At 41.2% G+C, this 16,922-nt stretch overlaps 1 pseudogene across 1 annotated transcript; it reads right to left on the bottom strand.

Moving 5' to 3' along the window:
• Window positions 1–3,661: 3,661 nt before the first annotated feature.
• LOC110840053 (pre-mRNA-processing factor 17-like) lies at window positions 3,662–16,662 on the bottom strand (annotated as a pseudogene). Its single transcript, XR_015535151.1, has 10 exons — window positions 16,639–16,662; window positions 14,259–14,340; window positions 11,420–11,649; window positions 10,273–10,369; window positions 9,839–10,052; window positions 7,929–8,037; window positions 7,275–7,429; window positions 6,660–6,793; window positions 5,892–6,113; window positions 3,662–5,355 (listed from the first exon to the last, which is right to left on the bottom strand). The product of XR_015535151.1 is annotated as a pre-mRNA-processing factor 17-like (transcript).
• Between the last annotated feature and the right edge of the window lie 260 nt (window positions 16,663–16,922).

Genomic DNA, 16,922 nt, shown 5'->3' with positions numbered 1-16,922 from the left:
AAGACTTGGGACAAGTGACTTATCAAGACTTGGGACAAGTGACTTCTCAAGACTTGGGACACGCACTTCTCAAGACTTGGGACAAGTGACTTCTCAAGACTTAGGACACGCACTTCTCATGGCTTGGAACACGCACTTCTCAAGACTTGGGACAAGTGACTTCTCAAGACTTGGGACACGCACTCTTCAAGACTTGGGACAAGTGACTTGTCAAGACTTGGGACAAGTGACTTCTCAAAACTTGGGACACGCACTTCTCAAGACTTGGGACAAGTGACTTCTCAAGACTTAGGTCAAGTGACTTCTCAAGACTTGGGACAAGTGACTTCTAACGACTTGGACAAGTGACTTCTCAAGGTTTGGGATAAGTGACTTCTCAAGACTTGGGACAAGTGACTTCTCAAGACTTGGACAAGTGACTTCTCAAGGTTTGAGATAAGTGACTTCTCAAGACTTGGGACGAGTGACTTTTCAAGACTTGGGACAAGTGACTTCTCAGGACTTGGGACATGCGACTTCTCACGACTAGGGACATGTGACTTCTCAAGACTTGAGACATGTGACTTCTCAAGACTTGGGACATTCGACTTCTCAAGACTTGGGACAAGTGTTGGAAATTGTCCAAAAAGCGCATAAAACAAAGTTTTTTTGATAATTTCTATTTTCAGAATTTTTTTTAAATTTTTCAAAAATTTTGAAAGTTTTCAAAAAATGTTCAAGTCTCTCTCCATGTGATGTATGCCAGGCTCGGTGAATGCTCACCCTGTCTCTGCCGGACTCGGCCTGTGTCACCCTGTTGCCATCTGCCTCGATATCTGCAACAACCGGCCTCTGCAGAACTGGGTGTGTGAACCGTGTCTCTGTCCGTCATGGATCTCAGCCGGAACTGGGCTTTTTAGAGACGACACGTAATGGATCGTGTGAGGTACAGACCGCGTTCGTCAGAGACACAGTACACCAGATACAGTCCGACAGCGACCAGTTTTGCAAGTCATCGAAAAATTAAAAAATGCTACAAATTGCCTGATAAGCTCACAAAACCAAAATTTTTTTTAAAAAATTCAATATGGAATCTTTCAAAAATTCGTTGTTTTGTGCGCTTTTTGGACAATTTCCAGCATTTTTTGATTTTTCGAAAATTTTCAAATTTTTCAAAAGTTCTTTCAAAAATCTCGCCACCTGATGCCTTGCAGACATTGTCTCTGACGGACGCGGTCTGTGCCTCAGACGGTCCTTGACGTGCCAACTCTGATAAGCCCAGTTGCGTCAGACACCACGGTAAGGCAGAGACCGAGACGGGCAGACACGGGACTTGCGACTTTTCGCGACTTGGGACAAAATTTCTCCACACCTGATGACTTGCAAAACTGGTCGCTGTCGGACTGTATCTGATGTATTGTGTCCCTGACGAACGCGGTCTGTGCCTCACACGATCCATTACGTGTCGTCTCTGAAAAGCCCAGTTCCGGCAGACACCACGTAAGACAGAGATCCGAGACGGGCAGAAACACGGTTCACACACCGAATCCTGCAGAGGCCGATGCTGCAGACATCGAGGCAAATGGCAAAAGGGTGAGATAGGCCGAGTCCGGCAGAGACAGGGTGAGGCATTCACCGAGGCTGGCATGCATCTCTTGAGGAGACCTTTGAAAATTTTTCGAAAAATCATAAAATGCTGGAAATTGTCTGAAAAGCGCACAAAACCAAAAATGTTTGAAAATTTTGAAAAAAATTTGAATGTAAGAATTTTCAATTTTTTTGGTTTTTTGCTCTTTTTGGACAATTTCCAGCATTCCTTGATTTTTTGAAAAATTTGAAATTTTTCAGAATTCCACCACCTGATGCCTTGTAGTACCGGTCTCTCTCGGACTGTTTCTGATGTGTGTCTATGACGAATGCGGTCTGTGCCTGACTCGAGCTCTGCACGTACCTGTCTCTGTATGGCAGGGCTCTGTGAAGCCGAGGTGCGGCAGACGCGGACCTGCAGAGGCCGTTTGGTGGAGATACCGAGGCAGGCAGCAGCTGGGTGAGAGGCTGAGTCCGGCAGAGACAGGATGTGGCCTTCACCGAGACAGGCATGCATCTCTTGAGACCTTAGAAAAAAATTTGAAAATTTTCAAAATTTTCGAAAATCAAAAAATGCTAGTAATTGTCCAAAAAGCCCACATAACCAAAAAATTTGAAGCTTTTTGAAATTTTCGAAAAATAAAAAATGCTGGAAATTGGAAAGCGCAAAAACAATTTTTTTTTGAAAATTTTAAAAAACTTTTGAAGGTAAAATTTTTCAATTTTTTTTGTGTTTGTGTGCTTTTTGGACAATTTCCAGCATTTTTTGATTTTTTGAAAATTTTTCGAAATTCCACCACCTGAAGCCTTGCAGACCTGCTCTCTGTCGGACTGTTTCTTATGTACTCTGTTTCTGACGAACTCGGTCTGTGCCTCACACGGTCCTTGAGTTGCCGACTCTGAAAAGCCCAGTTGCGGCAGACAACACGTAAACAGGGACCGAGACGGTCAGAGACACGGGACATACGACTTTTCACGACTTGGGACTTGCGACTTTTCGCGACTTGGATCATGCGACTTCTAACGAAAAGGGACATGCGACTTCTCACGACTTGGGACTTGCGACTTCTCACGACTTGGGACATGCGACTTCTCACGATGCCTTGCAGAACCGGTCTGTGCCTCACATGTTCCTTGACGTGCCGTCTCTGATAAGCCTACTTCCGGCAGGAACTACGTAACGCAGACACGCGGTGCACACACCGAGTCATGCAGAGCCCGGTTGCTACAGAAGCTGAGGCAGATGTCAACCGGATGAGAGAGTGGCCGAGTCCAGCAGAGAGAAGATGAGGCATTCACCGAGGCTGGCATGCAACTCATGGGGAGGGTTTTGAAATTTTTTAGAAAATTTTTCAAAATTTTCCCCACCTGATGCCTTGCAGAACCGGTCGCTGTCACACTGTATCTCATGTACTGTCTCTGACGCACGCGGTCATTGCCTCATATGTTCTTTGATGTTCAGTCTGTGAAAAGCCCACTTTCGGCAGACACCACGTAAGGCAGAGTCCGAGACGGGCAGAGGCACGGTTCACACGAGTCCTGCAGAGGCCGATTGCTGCAGACACCGAGGCAGATGGCAACCGGGTGAGAGAGAGGCCGAGTCCGGCAGATAGAGAGGGAGGCATCCACCGAGGCTGGCATGCATCTCTTGGGGAGAGTTTTGAAATTTTTTTTGTAAATTTTCAAAATTTTCGAAAAATCAAGAAATGCTGTAAATTTTCTGAAAACCAAATTTTTTAAAAATTTGAAGAAAACATTCATTGCCCTGATGACGGAGGCAGTATGACCTCTGAAACGTTGGTTAACATCGACCAGAATACACAGCGCTACAACCCAGAAGACAGAAATCTTCATACTCTGATGACGGTGGCAGTGTGACCTCTGAAACGTTGGTTAACATCGACCAGACTACACAGCGCAACAACCGCAGAAGACAGAAATCTTCATACTCTGATGACGGAGGCAGTATGACCTCTGAAACGTTGGTTAACATCGACCAGAATACACAGCGCTACAACCCAGAAGACAGAAATCTTTTTCAATGTTGTTATCAGTAACTGATGTACGTGGACAACCTGGGCACTCATCATCTTCCATGCTTTCCCTGCTTTCCAGAAATCATTTGTGCCATTTGAACACAAATGCACGAGACACATAATCTTCACCGTAAGCTTCAGTCAATAACTGAATAGTTTCCATCACACATTTATTAAGTTTAATGAGAAGCGTAATGTTAACGTGCCGTTCCAATTTACAATCAGACATTTTTCAAATGAGCATAACAACACGTCTGTACAGAAACGCTTGTTCACTGCTACTGAACGAAGCAATCGAGTTGAAACTCGCATCACCGGTAGAGGATAGATCAACGTCAAGTATGGTACGTCTACTTCTCCCTTACTATTACTAGTAGTCTAGTCACAGCATCAGTCTTCTTATGTGTTGCGTCCGACCTCATAAAATTAGCATCTGCAGCAGCAACTGGTAGTACAGTGAAACCTCGATGCATCGTTTTCGGCGGGGGTGGGAAATAAAAACGATGAATGCGGGAAAACGATAGATGCAGGAAAGCATTAAAATTTTTTAAAAAAACAATGTTTCTCTTTCAAAGTTACTTCTTTTTACCAAAAAAGTCTTTAATGGACAACTGGTTTGTCGAAACTTTACGTTTTAGACCAAACAGAGCACTTTCCACGTTCAAAATGTTTTCCTCGTCACGTTCACTAATATTAAGCGCATAAAGGAACGACTTCACTTTTGCCAATGCAGGGTGTGCTTCGGCAAAACTCGGCAAAGCTTCGGGCTCGCATTCGTCGTCTTCCTCTTCCTCACCACTCCCACCCCCTTCGCAAACAATAACAGGAAGAATGGAAATACTATTACTGCCGAACTCAACGAAACGTAGCTGTAGAAGACACGATATGAACCAGAAGAATGAAAAAGTTTCGCTCGCCTTTCCTTTGTACTTATAATAAAAGCATTTGTGAAGAAATTCACACTGCACATGCCATCTGGCATCGCTGGAACGAAATATGAGTGCACCCTAATTAAAATCGTAAAATTTCTGACAATGAGCACCGCCATTCACTCCAACTATCACCCCTGGACCGCTGACCCTCATTCCAAAAGAATGTGCTGGTTGGGCGACATAACAGGTCACCGCTACTGCGTATTCCAAAAACATTGTGCGTCTTTCGGTATTAATTTATCTCTAAACCCAGCATTTTAAATTCTCAGAAACGATCATTGCGGGAAAATTGTGGGCCGGGACTAAGATTTTTGAATGATCGATGCGATAAAACGATAGTTCGAGGAACGATAGAAGCGGGAAAATGTAACATTATTTTATATGGGATGTATTCGGGACCGAACAAAACGGACGATGCATCCGGGAAAACGATAGTTCCGGGAACGATGGATAGAGGTTTCACTGTATTTGGATATGAAACACTTAATTTTGCTGTTACCACTAACATGATTTATTATTTCTCTGACTAGTAATGTTAGATATTTCAGTTATAATACAAGCACTTTACGTGAATTTTCTGTCAACCCAATCATTCATGGCACTTGGCATATACTTACAAATGATACAATATATATATCAAAATTTAATCCCAGTACTTTATAAGACCGTCCCATCCAGCGGTAACGAGCTTACTTGGTTAATGCGGATGCCACAGCACACCAATGCACACGCTGTCATGAGCCTTCCACTTCTTGTATAATTTTGTTGTCTTCCCGTCCCACACGTAGCACATTCCATCAGCGTCTCCCGACACCAAGTAGCTGCAACGAAACAGACAGGTCAACGGCGACACGATAAAGATTGAAAGATAATTTAATTTCAACAAGCACTGAAATGTATTAATTTATGATTGAAATTAAGTTTTACTATCATATAAATAACTTGAAAATTTTGTTTCAATCCTATTTTATAGATCCAGTCCATAATAATATTTTATAATAACTATAAATATAAAATAATAATTTAAATATGAAGGAGTCAAAGTTGGTTCTTCAGCTAAATCAAATTCAGCGGATTTAGCGCACAAGAACCAAACTCTAATACGGATAAACTAGTAACATATCTTCTTCATATTCTCCGTAATTTTCAGTTTAATTTCTCGACATCCGCTCCTATTACACCGGTGTCCAATTATTGATATTTAAAGTTTAAATTTGCTGCCCCACTCCTAGAGCGTCACAATATGAGAATTTCAATATAGTCAGCTCCCAAATATTAGTCCTTTGCGCTTTTATCCTTGTTACTGTTACGTACGTCTTTTCATGCCATACCATCAGATATAGTCAATGAGACAAACCTCATATCAGGCGAGAAGTCGACGGTGCACGCGTAACCAGCTACCGTATGTCCGCTGAAGGTTTTCTTGCGATTCGTCTTAAAGCGATTTAGAGCTGAAAATATTACAATCTTGTTGTCCATACTCTGACAAGCCAGCCACTTCCGGTTTGGCGACGGCGTCACTGCAGGCATCGAGTGCATCGTGGGGTCAGCCATATACTTCACGTCCACTGGAACGTCCCTGGAACAGAAATTTTACGATAAACAAATACAAGTAAATACCGCATTTGCGATAAAAATTACCATCCAAAATTGGGGTGTTTTTTTATAAATGGAATATTGTGTATTTCTTTTAGAAAAACTTGATTCTCAGAAGAAAAGAAGCTGTGATCCTGCAATGTCGATGTTACATGTGTGAAACTGTCAAGTGTTTGAGAGAAATGGAAAATGTCAAAATGAACTTGCCAAATATTGACGTACAGCAACACTCTGTCTGTAAAATCAGTTATATAATCCCATCTCACCATCTTTCCTCATGAATTAACCATTTTAATATTATCCTCCTATATTTCCATGTGGGTCTCTTCTGTTTATATTTTAGAACCAAGACTCTAAACGTGTTTATTATCCCTACCATGAAGGGGCAAAGGAGGCATAAGCTACAAGCAAATGCAAGAATGTTTTTGCTTAAAACGTCTGAGAAATACAAATACCTCAATGCCTAGGGTCGAGCCGACAGTAAGAAACCTTAGGATCTGTTAGACAGTCATTGTACTCAAGAACTTACCACTCCCACACACGAAGACTTTTATCATCAGAAGATGTAACGAATCTCCGATTCTGATCAACGAATGTGATCGTATTAACTGCGCCAAGATGCCGGTCGTATTCTTGAACGATTTCTCCTGACCGCACGTCCCACTACAAAGGAATGGAACAGTTTTAAGAAAAAAATTACGATTTACAGACAAATAAATTTACGGATCTTGTAATGATATTGTAATGAACAATATGATATATATATATATATAGAGAGAGAGAGAGAGAGAGAGATAGAGAGGAGCCAACGAGCGGTCTGGTGTGGCGTTAAGAGCACCAGGTTCGTGGACCGTGGCGGCCGAGCAGCCAGCGTGTCCAGTGGGGTGCTACGGGCCGATGTGTTTGCGTATGTGAAGAGCGCCGAGCTCGGGGGACCAGATAGGCTCGAAGGACGGTGCGAGTGTGTGCGCGCGTGCGCGTTAAGAGCAGACAACAGAGACTCAGATACTGTTGTTGTAGTAGAGAGTTGCCTGTCAGTGTAGACCTCTGTATCTGATTTAATTTAACGTGAATAAATCAAGGGTTGACAACCAAGGTCGTAACTACCAACCCACGTTACAATATAAATATTTCAGTGACTTACGCAGATGATCTTCTTGTCTGATGTTCCGGCAACAAACAGATGTTGTTTGTCCTCATCTGGATGGAATTTTGTGCAGTACGGAATTTTGCCGCTTGTGAAGCGAGATACGCACCCACCAGTTTCTGTATCCCACAGCTTGATGTATCGGTCATATGCTAAACATACAAAATGAAAGTAATTTTTTTATAATGTACTTTACATGGGTCTTGGAACCATATTGACCAGCGATCATTCCGACACTGACCCAACGGACTTTTCCAGATGATCAGTTATACTAAAATCCTAAGAACAATAGTCTCAAGACACGCAGGATAATATAACACTTGGAAGAGACTAGCCAATGTGCGTTTCATAAGACAGACAGCACGTCGTTCCCCGTCTCACCACAAATACATGAGACTAAAAAAGATGCAAACTTCACCAAGTACACAGTTTCCACATGCATTTTTGAATGCTCCTAATAATGACGACAACATGAAACATACTACAAATAAATGACAATAAAAAAATATTTCTAACCAAAGTTTCATAGCAAAAGTCAAACTTACTCAAAGTTACTATATACACTCTAACGCTGTAAAAGTGCATAATTTTGAGAACTTATTTATGACTTGTATAATAAATATACGATACATGTTTGCCAGTATTACTCACCTGCTGACAGGAACTGTGTGCCAGCATTATTAAAACAAACATCTCTCACTGCCTGCCGATGGCCGTAATACGTTCTGATGCAGCGATGCTCATTATACACTTCCCATAACTGAAACAATACACAAACACTGCATAGCATTTTCTTCCCTTCCAAACCACATTAAACAGAGAAACGAGAAGAAACTTACAAGGAATGAGCACATCAACTCACGGCACACCCAGCAGAGCCTTCCTCGCAATGAACAGGCAGAATCATAAAATAATATGTGACAGAGAACATTTACTGATTTCATGAAGTGGCCTTCTAAGCGGTGCCATCTACTGTTGTAATGCATAGTAGTTAATAGGATGTTATTATGGTACGTAATATAATATTGGTATATCGGAATAATTGCTAGTTGCAGCACATGAAATTTAAAGCCTTGTATGTGAACACTGTTTTGTAACTCGGACTTTCACCGATGGTGTCCCCGTCTGATAATTGGGTTGTTTTCCAAGGAAACGGTGACACCTTGACACTGTCACCCCCACAACCACTTCAAAATAAGCATCAGCTGAAGTCCGGGAGTGAGGCAAGTGTCAGACAAGAGGACAGACTCACAAAAACTTTAAAACCTTCTAGAACATTCCTATCGGTACGGAATACAAAGAACACATATTGTACCCGGGATATGCCCTTGCTGACCAATATACGAGGTGCGATCGGAACGTTTTCAGACTGTGTCAATAGCGGGCGAACCGGATGTAGTACGAGCTTCTGCCTTTAGGGGGTGCGGCCTACATTCATAGTGAATCAGTGTGCCATCATCGAATTAGCATTTGTTTCTTAGTTACGGGCGTTTTGGTAGTGCATTACACCGACCCTCCTGCGATTTCGGAATGGCGTGTGCATTAAATTTTGCCAAAGACTCGCCAAAACGGCTACGGAAACCTATGAAATGCTAAAGCAAGCATTTGGGGAGTCCGCAATGGGTCGTGCACAAACGTTTGTGTGGCATTCACGTTTTAAAAATTGCCGAACCTCTGTCGATGATGACGAGCGTTCTGGACGACCATCTTCGAGCACAACGCCCGAAAATGTTACAAAGATCGACGTCGTACCATCAACGACTTGTGCGACATTGTTGGGATAGGCTATGGGACCTGTCAGCTGATTCTAAAGGAAGAACTCCACATGCGACGCATCATGACAACGCGCCAGCGCACACCGCCCTCAAAGTTCGGCAGATTTTGGCCTCAAACACCATGGCCGTCATCCCGCACCCTCCTTATTCGCCGTGTGACTTCTTCCTCTTCCCAAAGATGAAGATTCAGCTAAAGGGAAGGATATTTGAGACGATAGAAGAGATTCAGGCAGAATCGCAGATGGTGCTTGACAGGCTGACAAAGAAAGATTTTCAGGGATGCTTCCAGGCTTGGCAGCGGCGCTGGGATCGTTGTGTTCACTCCCAGGGGAACTACTTCGAGGGTGATGGATGAATCTAATACCTGAGATAAGTGTACGGGTTTTTATACGCGCAGTCTGGAAACTTTCCGATCGCACCTCGTATACACCAGCAAGAGCATTACCAAACGCTTTTTGATCTGTTACGAGTCAGTCTTCACGACGGTACTTCGTGCGGTCAGAGTCGGCCACTGCGAAAGCCTCACGCAGCAACTGGTGTATTTATTACTACTTTATTAGTAATAGAGCCTCGTACGAGTCTACGCTCAGCAGTACTTACTCCATTGGCGACGACTAACCAATCAACCAAAATCCGCTCGACCAACGTTATTCGAACCCACACTGTACTTACACGGTTTTCCCGTGTCGGGTACACAACACCATAACTACGAAGACTAAAATCCAAAAAATAGTAGACATGGTTATGTATAACAAAATCAAGGTATTATTGCTATCGCCATCGTACCTTAACTCTGCAGTCCATGCTGCAGACAACAACAGATGCGCTGTCTTCGGAAACCAACGGACATTGGAGATGCCCTTGGTATGACCTTGCCAAGTATGAATTTGTGTTTTTGGAAGGAAGCACCGCTCTGGAGGCGAATCAGATCGCAGATTTACGCCCACATCTTGCGGAGCGTGGAGGAACGAACGACCCTGGTAATCCACTGCATCTCTGACTGAAAAAGAAAGTAAACAATCCATATCAATGCAACACACACTACGACAAATAACGTTTAGAAAAGTATTTATTCCATTTACAAACATCTAAAATGTATGCTGAATAACTGTAGTGACGTTACCCACCGACATCCATCTAGTCTAAGGATAAGAACATGCGAGTTATACGTCACTCAAGACCTCATAAATTTACACGTGTAACAATTATATTATTCTTACCGTGCAATACCGTCTTCTCCTCCAGAGGTTTATCATCCGCCTGCTTTCCTCTCTTTTGTCGTTTTGTGAGAATTTCTTCCAACTCAACGGCTTCCTCCTATAATTTATAAGACGACACCAACTTCAGAACACGACAGAAGGGCGTTTGCTCAGTAAATGTGCACTTGCGGGTGAATTTAACAACAACACATATTTTTATTCCAACTGCGTATCAGCGCATAGACCTACAAACTTGTAGTGATACCGTCCACAGTGCCAAGGATCATTAAGTTGACTGTACAAACACAAAACGAGCTTGTTTTTGTGTACTTCTTTTCTTATTATGCAACTCCTGTTCCAGTAATTATTTAGCAAAATGAAAATTCAGGAAAATTAAGGACCTGACTTTTTTATTTTCTACTACATCCAAAACAGGTAGAGAGTATGGAATGGAAATCAACATTGAAAAATCAAAGGTAATGAGGATAGCACCGAGAGCAGAACCATTGAACGTTGTAATTGGAAACCAACAGATGGAGAATGTGGAGCATTTCAAGTACTTGGGAAGCATAGTCATGACGGACGCCCTATGCACCAAGGAAGTAAAAGCAAGGATAGCCATGGCCAAGGCAGCTCTCGTCAAGAAGAGGATACTTCTCACTAGCAAGTTGGGCTTGGAGATGAAGAAGAAACTAGTAAAGTGTTACGTATGGAGTGTCGCGCTGTATGGAGCAGAGACTTGGACACTCAGGAAGAAGGAACAGAAATACCTGGAGAGTTTCGAAATGTGGTGTTGGAGAAGAATAGAGAAGATCAGGTGGACGGATCGAGTGACCAACGAAGAAGTATCGAGGAGAGTCAACGAGCAAAGAAACATTCTGCAGGCGATTACACGAAGGAAAGCTAACTGGCTGGGACATATTATGAGAAGGAATGGGTTACTGAGTGATATCACCGAAGGCCAGGTTGAGGGAAAGAGAGGACTGGGAAGAAGATTGATACAGCTAACCGACGACCTTAAACAAGGAAAGAAGATGACGTTCCAGGAATTAAAGCGAGAAGCCGAGAATAGGGACAACTGGAGAGCTCTTTTTGGGCAGAGCAATGGACCTGTCGTAAGACAGAACACTTAATAATAATAATAACTACATTCAAACCATCAACTTACTTCGCTAGGTCTCGTCACCCTCTTCTCATCAACGTAACCCCCCCATGGTCCCAGAAATCCTTCAATATCTTATGGGTTGTCATTTTTCCTACGCTTCCTCTTGCGTGATGGCCATTTCTTGGTCGATTCAAAAACTGTTCTCCCTTCGGCTTCCTTTGCTGCTTCTGTGGCACCTATAAACTTTGTTGCTTCATCAGGAGAACATCCAACTGTGGGATCCAGAGCGTATCCTATATCAAAGAACAGTGGATTATTTTTAAACTTATTGCTTGTACTTTCATACAGACAGAGGACAATGGAGGATAGATTTCAATATGCTGAATAAGGACCTACAGGCGTTATATATAAAGCATCATAAAAGATTCAAGAATAAATTTACACTTTTTCCACTCACATGAACAGAGTACATTCAGAAATACATATGCCCTTTTCCCAGTAAACTGACTCAAATATTATATACACAAAAATCACATTTCTTGCGACACTGCGTTGAGAAAAATTTAGACAACAAATTGTCAGGGATAACGCCTTGAAAATTATACATTCCAATTTGGGCGATTCAAAAAACATGGAAACAGAACTGCCGAGATTATCTTGACAGGATACACAAATACCAAATCCTTAGCGAGGGTCTCGAGATGTACAGGTGGAGCATTCACATTTTGAATGCCTTGATAAGTAAACATATTCAAATTCAAATTCATAGTTGTGAGTTGAAAAAGGCACTGACACCATGACAACTATGCAATGTCCCATAAATTCAGACACTGAAATTATAGTGAGAGAGTCCAGGAAAGGATTAAAATAGTGTAGACCTACATAAAATGTACCTCAATTTAACAGTCAGATTGGTTGAAGAAGTAAAAGGATGCTCTGTTCTTACTGTGAATGTCCCTGATCAGTACAAACCATTCCAAATAAGATTAAATCTGCTTGTACTGAACTTGGCAAATTCTGAATTATCTTATGAGTGCTTTGGAATTGCTTACCTAGTGAATATATCGCCCTAGATTACGAATGAGGGCTCTGGGACGTTCGCTTGTGTAGAATGGCAAAATTCTATTGCCATATCAGACATGCTTGCTGCCTCCATCATCGATGTGAACTTCATACACAGCACCATGAGAAACTCAATCTTGAATTCATATTTGATTTATTCACGATGTTTACCACCACCCCTATAACCTGGAAAGTAAATTGGAAGAATTATTTTTTAAGAAGCATTTGTATGAGACTATTAATTAACAAACATAATGCTATAAAGTAGAGAACGTAATGATTTAATTTTCATTACGAGCAATACATCAATACAGTCAAATACAAGTGCAGGCTAAGCTACAATTAACGTGTGGATTCTCAGACGATGTAGAGTATAATAAGCAGGGAATTTCAAATCAGAACGAAAATTTGGTTAGTGGGGTGCAGCATATTAATGGCAATAGACCGGGATACTGTACGTAAACAGCATTGATAATATTCTATAATTAGATGCACCATATACTTACACGCATATATGATTATTTGGATAACAAGAATAATTTTTAAATCGCATAAATGGTAACATAAAACACCCAATTTACTTTACGTTTAGATGTACAGATTTCATCCATAATAACTCTATGCTATCGCTGATTCTAAATTTTAAAAGTGAATATACGCACCATCTATTGGTGAAATAATGAAATTGTGGTCAGCGAAAATATTCTGAATTTCCATGCTATCTAGTGGGGAAGAAGAGAACTAATGACCCGCTAATAATGATGAAAGTGAACTGCCTCTCCATCTATTGGCGGAAGCATTAAATAATGGACCACAACAAATTCTGGACCGTATACCTCCATGCTTGTAGCAATACGCGGGTAAAAACATTGGAATTTAACGGTGCAGATCAAGAATGGACGTGTACTGCATCACCATCTAGTAGTAAAAATGTTAACTAATGCATTGGAATTTATAAATTTTCAGATATTTTATCTAATCATTTTTATAAACAGAAGCCAAACTCACTTCATTTCTGCCTAATATTTATAATATAATTCTATAAACATGTAATCTTAATAATATATCAAGGGTGCTTTCAGATAAATCTTTTACGAACATCTTGAGAAGCTCACAACCACTACACTACATAAAAGAGTATAATTTATTCAGCACTCACTTGAAAGCACTATGTTGAGAAATGCATACAACAGTTTCCTAGTGAATTGTCTCAATAAATGTATATATAAAATCAAATTCCTTCTGAGAGTGCGTTGAGAAAAATTTAGGTACGAAATTTTTAGGGGAAATGCTTTGAAAATTATGCAGATTCCTAAATACAAATTTAGTTGATTTAAAAAAATGAAGAAATTGAAATGCCGAGTGTGTCTCGACGAGATACATAGACGCTGAATTCTTGGTGGTGGGTCTGGAGATGTACAGGTAGAACGTTCCCATTCAAAATGTTTTGATAAGTAGACAAATTCATAAAGGGTCTGGCAATGTCCCATAAATTCAGACACTGAAATTACAATGAGGAGGTCCAATAAAGTCTTAAGAGGGTGTCGTCCTACAAAACCTTTACTGATGTCCCGCATTTCCGTCATTTTAATATTCAAATTTGCAGAAGAATTTTAACGATGATTTATTCTTACTGGGAATGTCGAAGGTCAGTTCAAGGCGAAAGGATTCGAAGGAAGGTTTTATCTGTCGTTCTGTAATTAGCTTATTCTGAATTTTCTTTTAAGTGCTGTGGAATTTCTTACCTAGTGAACATATCGTCCTAGATTATGAATGTGAGGTTTTGGACGTTGCGCTGTGTAGACTGGTAGAATTATATCGCAAAATCATTTCTGCTTGCTTATGCCATCTTCAATGTGATCCTCATTCACAGCACCATGGGAATTCAGAGTTAATTTCTTCATGGGATTTACCACCATAAACTGGAAAATTAATGGTATAAATTATTTTTTAAGAAGCATATACACGGAAAAAATTTCTGAGACTACTAAAGTAGCATATGTAGATCTAAAACTTAGATAATTTAAGTAATTCAGATTAATTACGTACAATATATCAATTCCGTCATATACTATTGCAGGATAAGCTGTTTTTAACTTGTGAATTGTGTGACGATGTACAGTATAATAAGTATAGAAATTCAAATCTGTAATAAGGATTTGGTTACTAGGGTGCTGCATATTATTGAAAAATCCCGGGTTACTGGGAATGAATTGCATTGATAACGTTATAGAATTACAAGCAATAGATACTTCCTGGAATATCCTATTGGCTAGATTTGAGGAATACATTTTAAATCGCGTCTTTTCACACGTACGACTAGTAATTAATACAGCCAAGTTATTTTGGATTTAGTGTAGTTCATAGTTTAGTTTCAAGAGCTCAGTGCAATCTCAGATTCTATTGAATGAAAGGAAAAAGACATTCTATCTATTTTCGAAGGCATAGAATATGGCCCTTCACATTCTCCTGGATCGGGTACCTCCTTCCATATGTTAAGACCCGAATACAAACTTAGAAAATTCGAAGTTGAGTGAACAGCCTTGCCATCTATTGATGAAGGCATAAACTATTAGCCAGCTAATTCAAAGTTAAGTGTACTGCAGTACCATCTAGCGGCGCGGGCAAAATCTAATTACCCACTAATCAATGTTAATTGAACATACGTCACCATATATTGGTGAGGGCGTGTAGTAATGGCTCTGTAGGAATTCTCGTGCGTAAGCTTTCTTGCATATTTTATAAACTTTGACATTCGTTGCTTAACATTAAGTGAAAGTGGACTTCGACGCCATCTGGAGACAAACATTGCGTCGATGCTGGCTTAAGTTATGTTAAGGCCGCCATTCACGATCGCTCCAAATGGATGACGTCCAAAGAAGTACTACATTCAAGGTCGCGTCCCTCTGTGAAGTGCGTGGTGTTTGCGATGGACGAAGAATTGGTACTAGCTACGGCAGTATTCCTGTATATTAAAATGAAAAAACCAAAACGAAAGTGGTCAAAGCAATGGCTCTTAAACAGAAGCAATTTAAGTCACGTCAATTTAATTAGTGAACTGAGTTTGGAGCCGTCAGACTGGAAAAACTATTTACGAATGGATGAGTGTGCTTATTTCCGCTTATTGGGGCTAGTCACGCCTGTGATACAAAACAAACAGGACACGAATATGAGACAATGCATCAGTCCTCATGAAAGATTGTCAGCGACTTTGAGATTTTTGGCTTCAGGCATGAACTATGAAGAACTGAAGTATGTGATAGCTACGAGGTGCGATCGGAAAGTTTCTAGACTGTGTCAATAGAGGGCGAACCGGATGTAGTACGAGCTTCTGCCGCTAGGGGGTGCGGCCTACATTCATAGTGAATCAGTGTGCCAGCCGGCATCATCGAATTAGCATTTGTTTCTTAGTTACGGGCGTTTTGGTAGTGCATTACACCGACCCTCCTGCGATTTCGGAATGGCGTGTGCATCAAATTTTGCCAAAGACTCGCCAAAACGGCTACGGAAACCTATGAAATGCTAAAGCAAGCATTTGGGGAGTCCGCAAACTTTTGTGTGGCATTCACGTTTTAAAAATGGCCGAACCTCTGTCGATGATGACGAGCGTTCTGGACGACCATCTTCGAGCACAACGCCCGAAAATGTTACCAAGATTCGGCAGGCCATTCACGAAGATCGACGTCGTACCATCAACGACTTGTGCGACATTGTTGGGATAGGCTATGGGACCTGTCAGCTGATTCTAAAGGAAGAACTCCACATGCGACGCATCCTGTCTGAGGACCAGAAGCAGAATCGACTTCTCGTTTGTCAGGAGCTCAAAGATCTTGCAAGAACCGACCCCAACTTCCTTTCTAAGCTCCGTGTGACTTCTTCCTCTTCCCAAAGATGAAAATTCAGCTAAAGGGAAGGAGATTTGAGACGATAGAAGAGATTCAGGCAGAATCGCAGATGGTGCTTGACAGGCTGACAAAGAAAGATTTCCAGGGATGCTTCCAGGCTTGGCAGCGGCGCTGGGATCGTTGTGTTCACTCCCAGGGGAACTACTTCGAGGGTGATGGATGAATTTAATACCTGAGATAAGTGTACGGGTTTTATACGCGCAGTCTGGAAACTTTCCGATCGCACCTCGTACTTCTCCACAACGTTTAGGAGTAATGTTTATTTGGAATAAATCAGTTACTTTAGACATTATTATTATTATTATTATTACTTACCTCAATCTCATATCCAAAAGGCATGTCGTCTAAGATAGAATCAACCGACTGGCTCCTTCTGGGTATGTCCTGGTCCTCCAAAAAACAGCATATGGTCGTAGTACCATAATTTAGGTACATTGACCTCATATTGTCCTGCACCAGATTTTTGTGAGGCTTTGACCTGAGAAATTATAAGATCTAATCAGTCATTTTCATCAATGTTAATAAATCATATGAAACTCAAGTTGTACGTATAAGCAACCAAAATTAACAAGAATATTTTATTCTCCTTCAAAATTACC

This window comes from Zootermopsis nevadensis, unplaced genomic scaffold (genome assembly GCF_977971745.1).
Source record: "Zootermopsis nevadensis isolate Lab colony 2312 unplaced genomic scaffold, Znev_1.0 Znev_ptg000013l, whole genome shotgun sequence".
In the NCBI taxonomy this organism is placed as follows: Eukaryota; Metazoa; Arthropoda; class Insecta; order Blattodea; family Termopsidae; genus Zootermopsis; species Zootermopsis nevadensis.
Note: the sequence above shows the minus strand (reverse complement) of the source record. Positions and strands in the feature narration are given on the sequence as shown.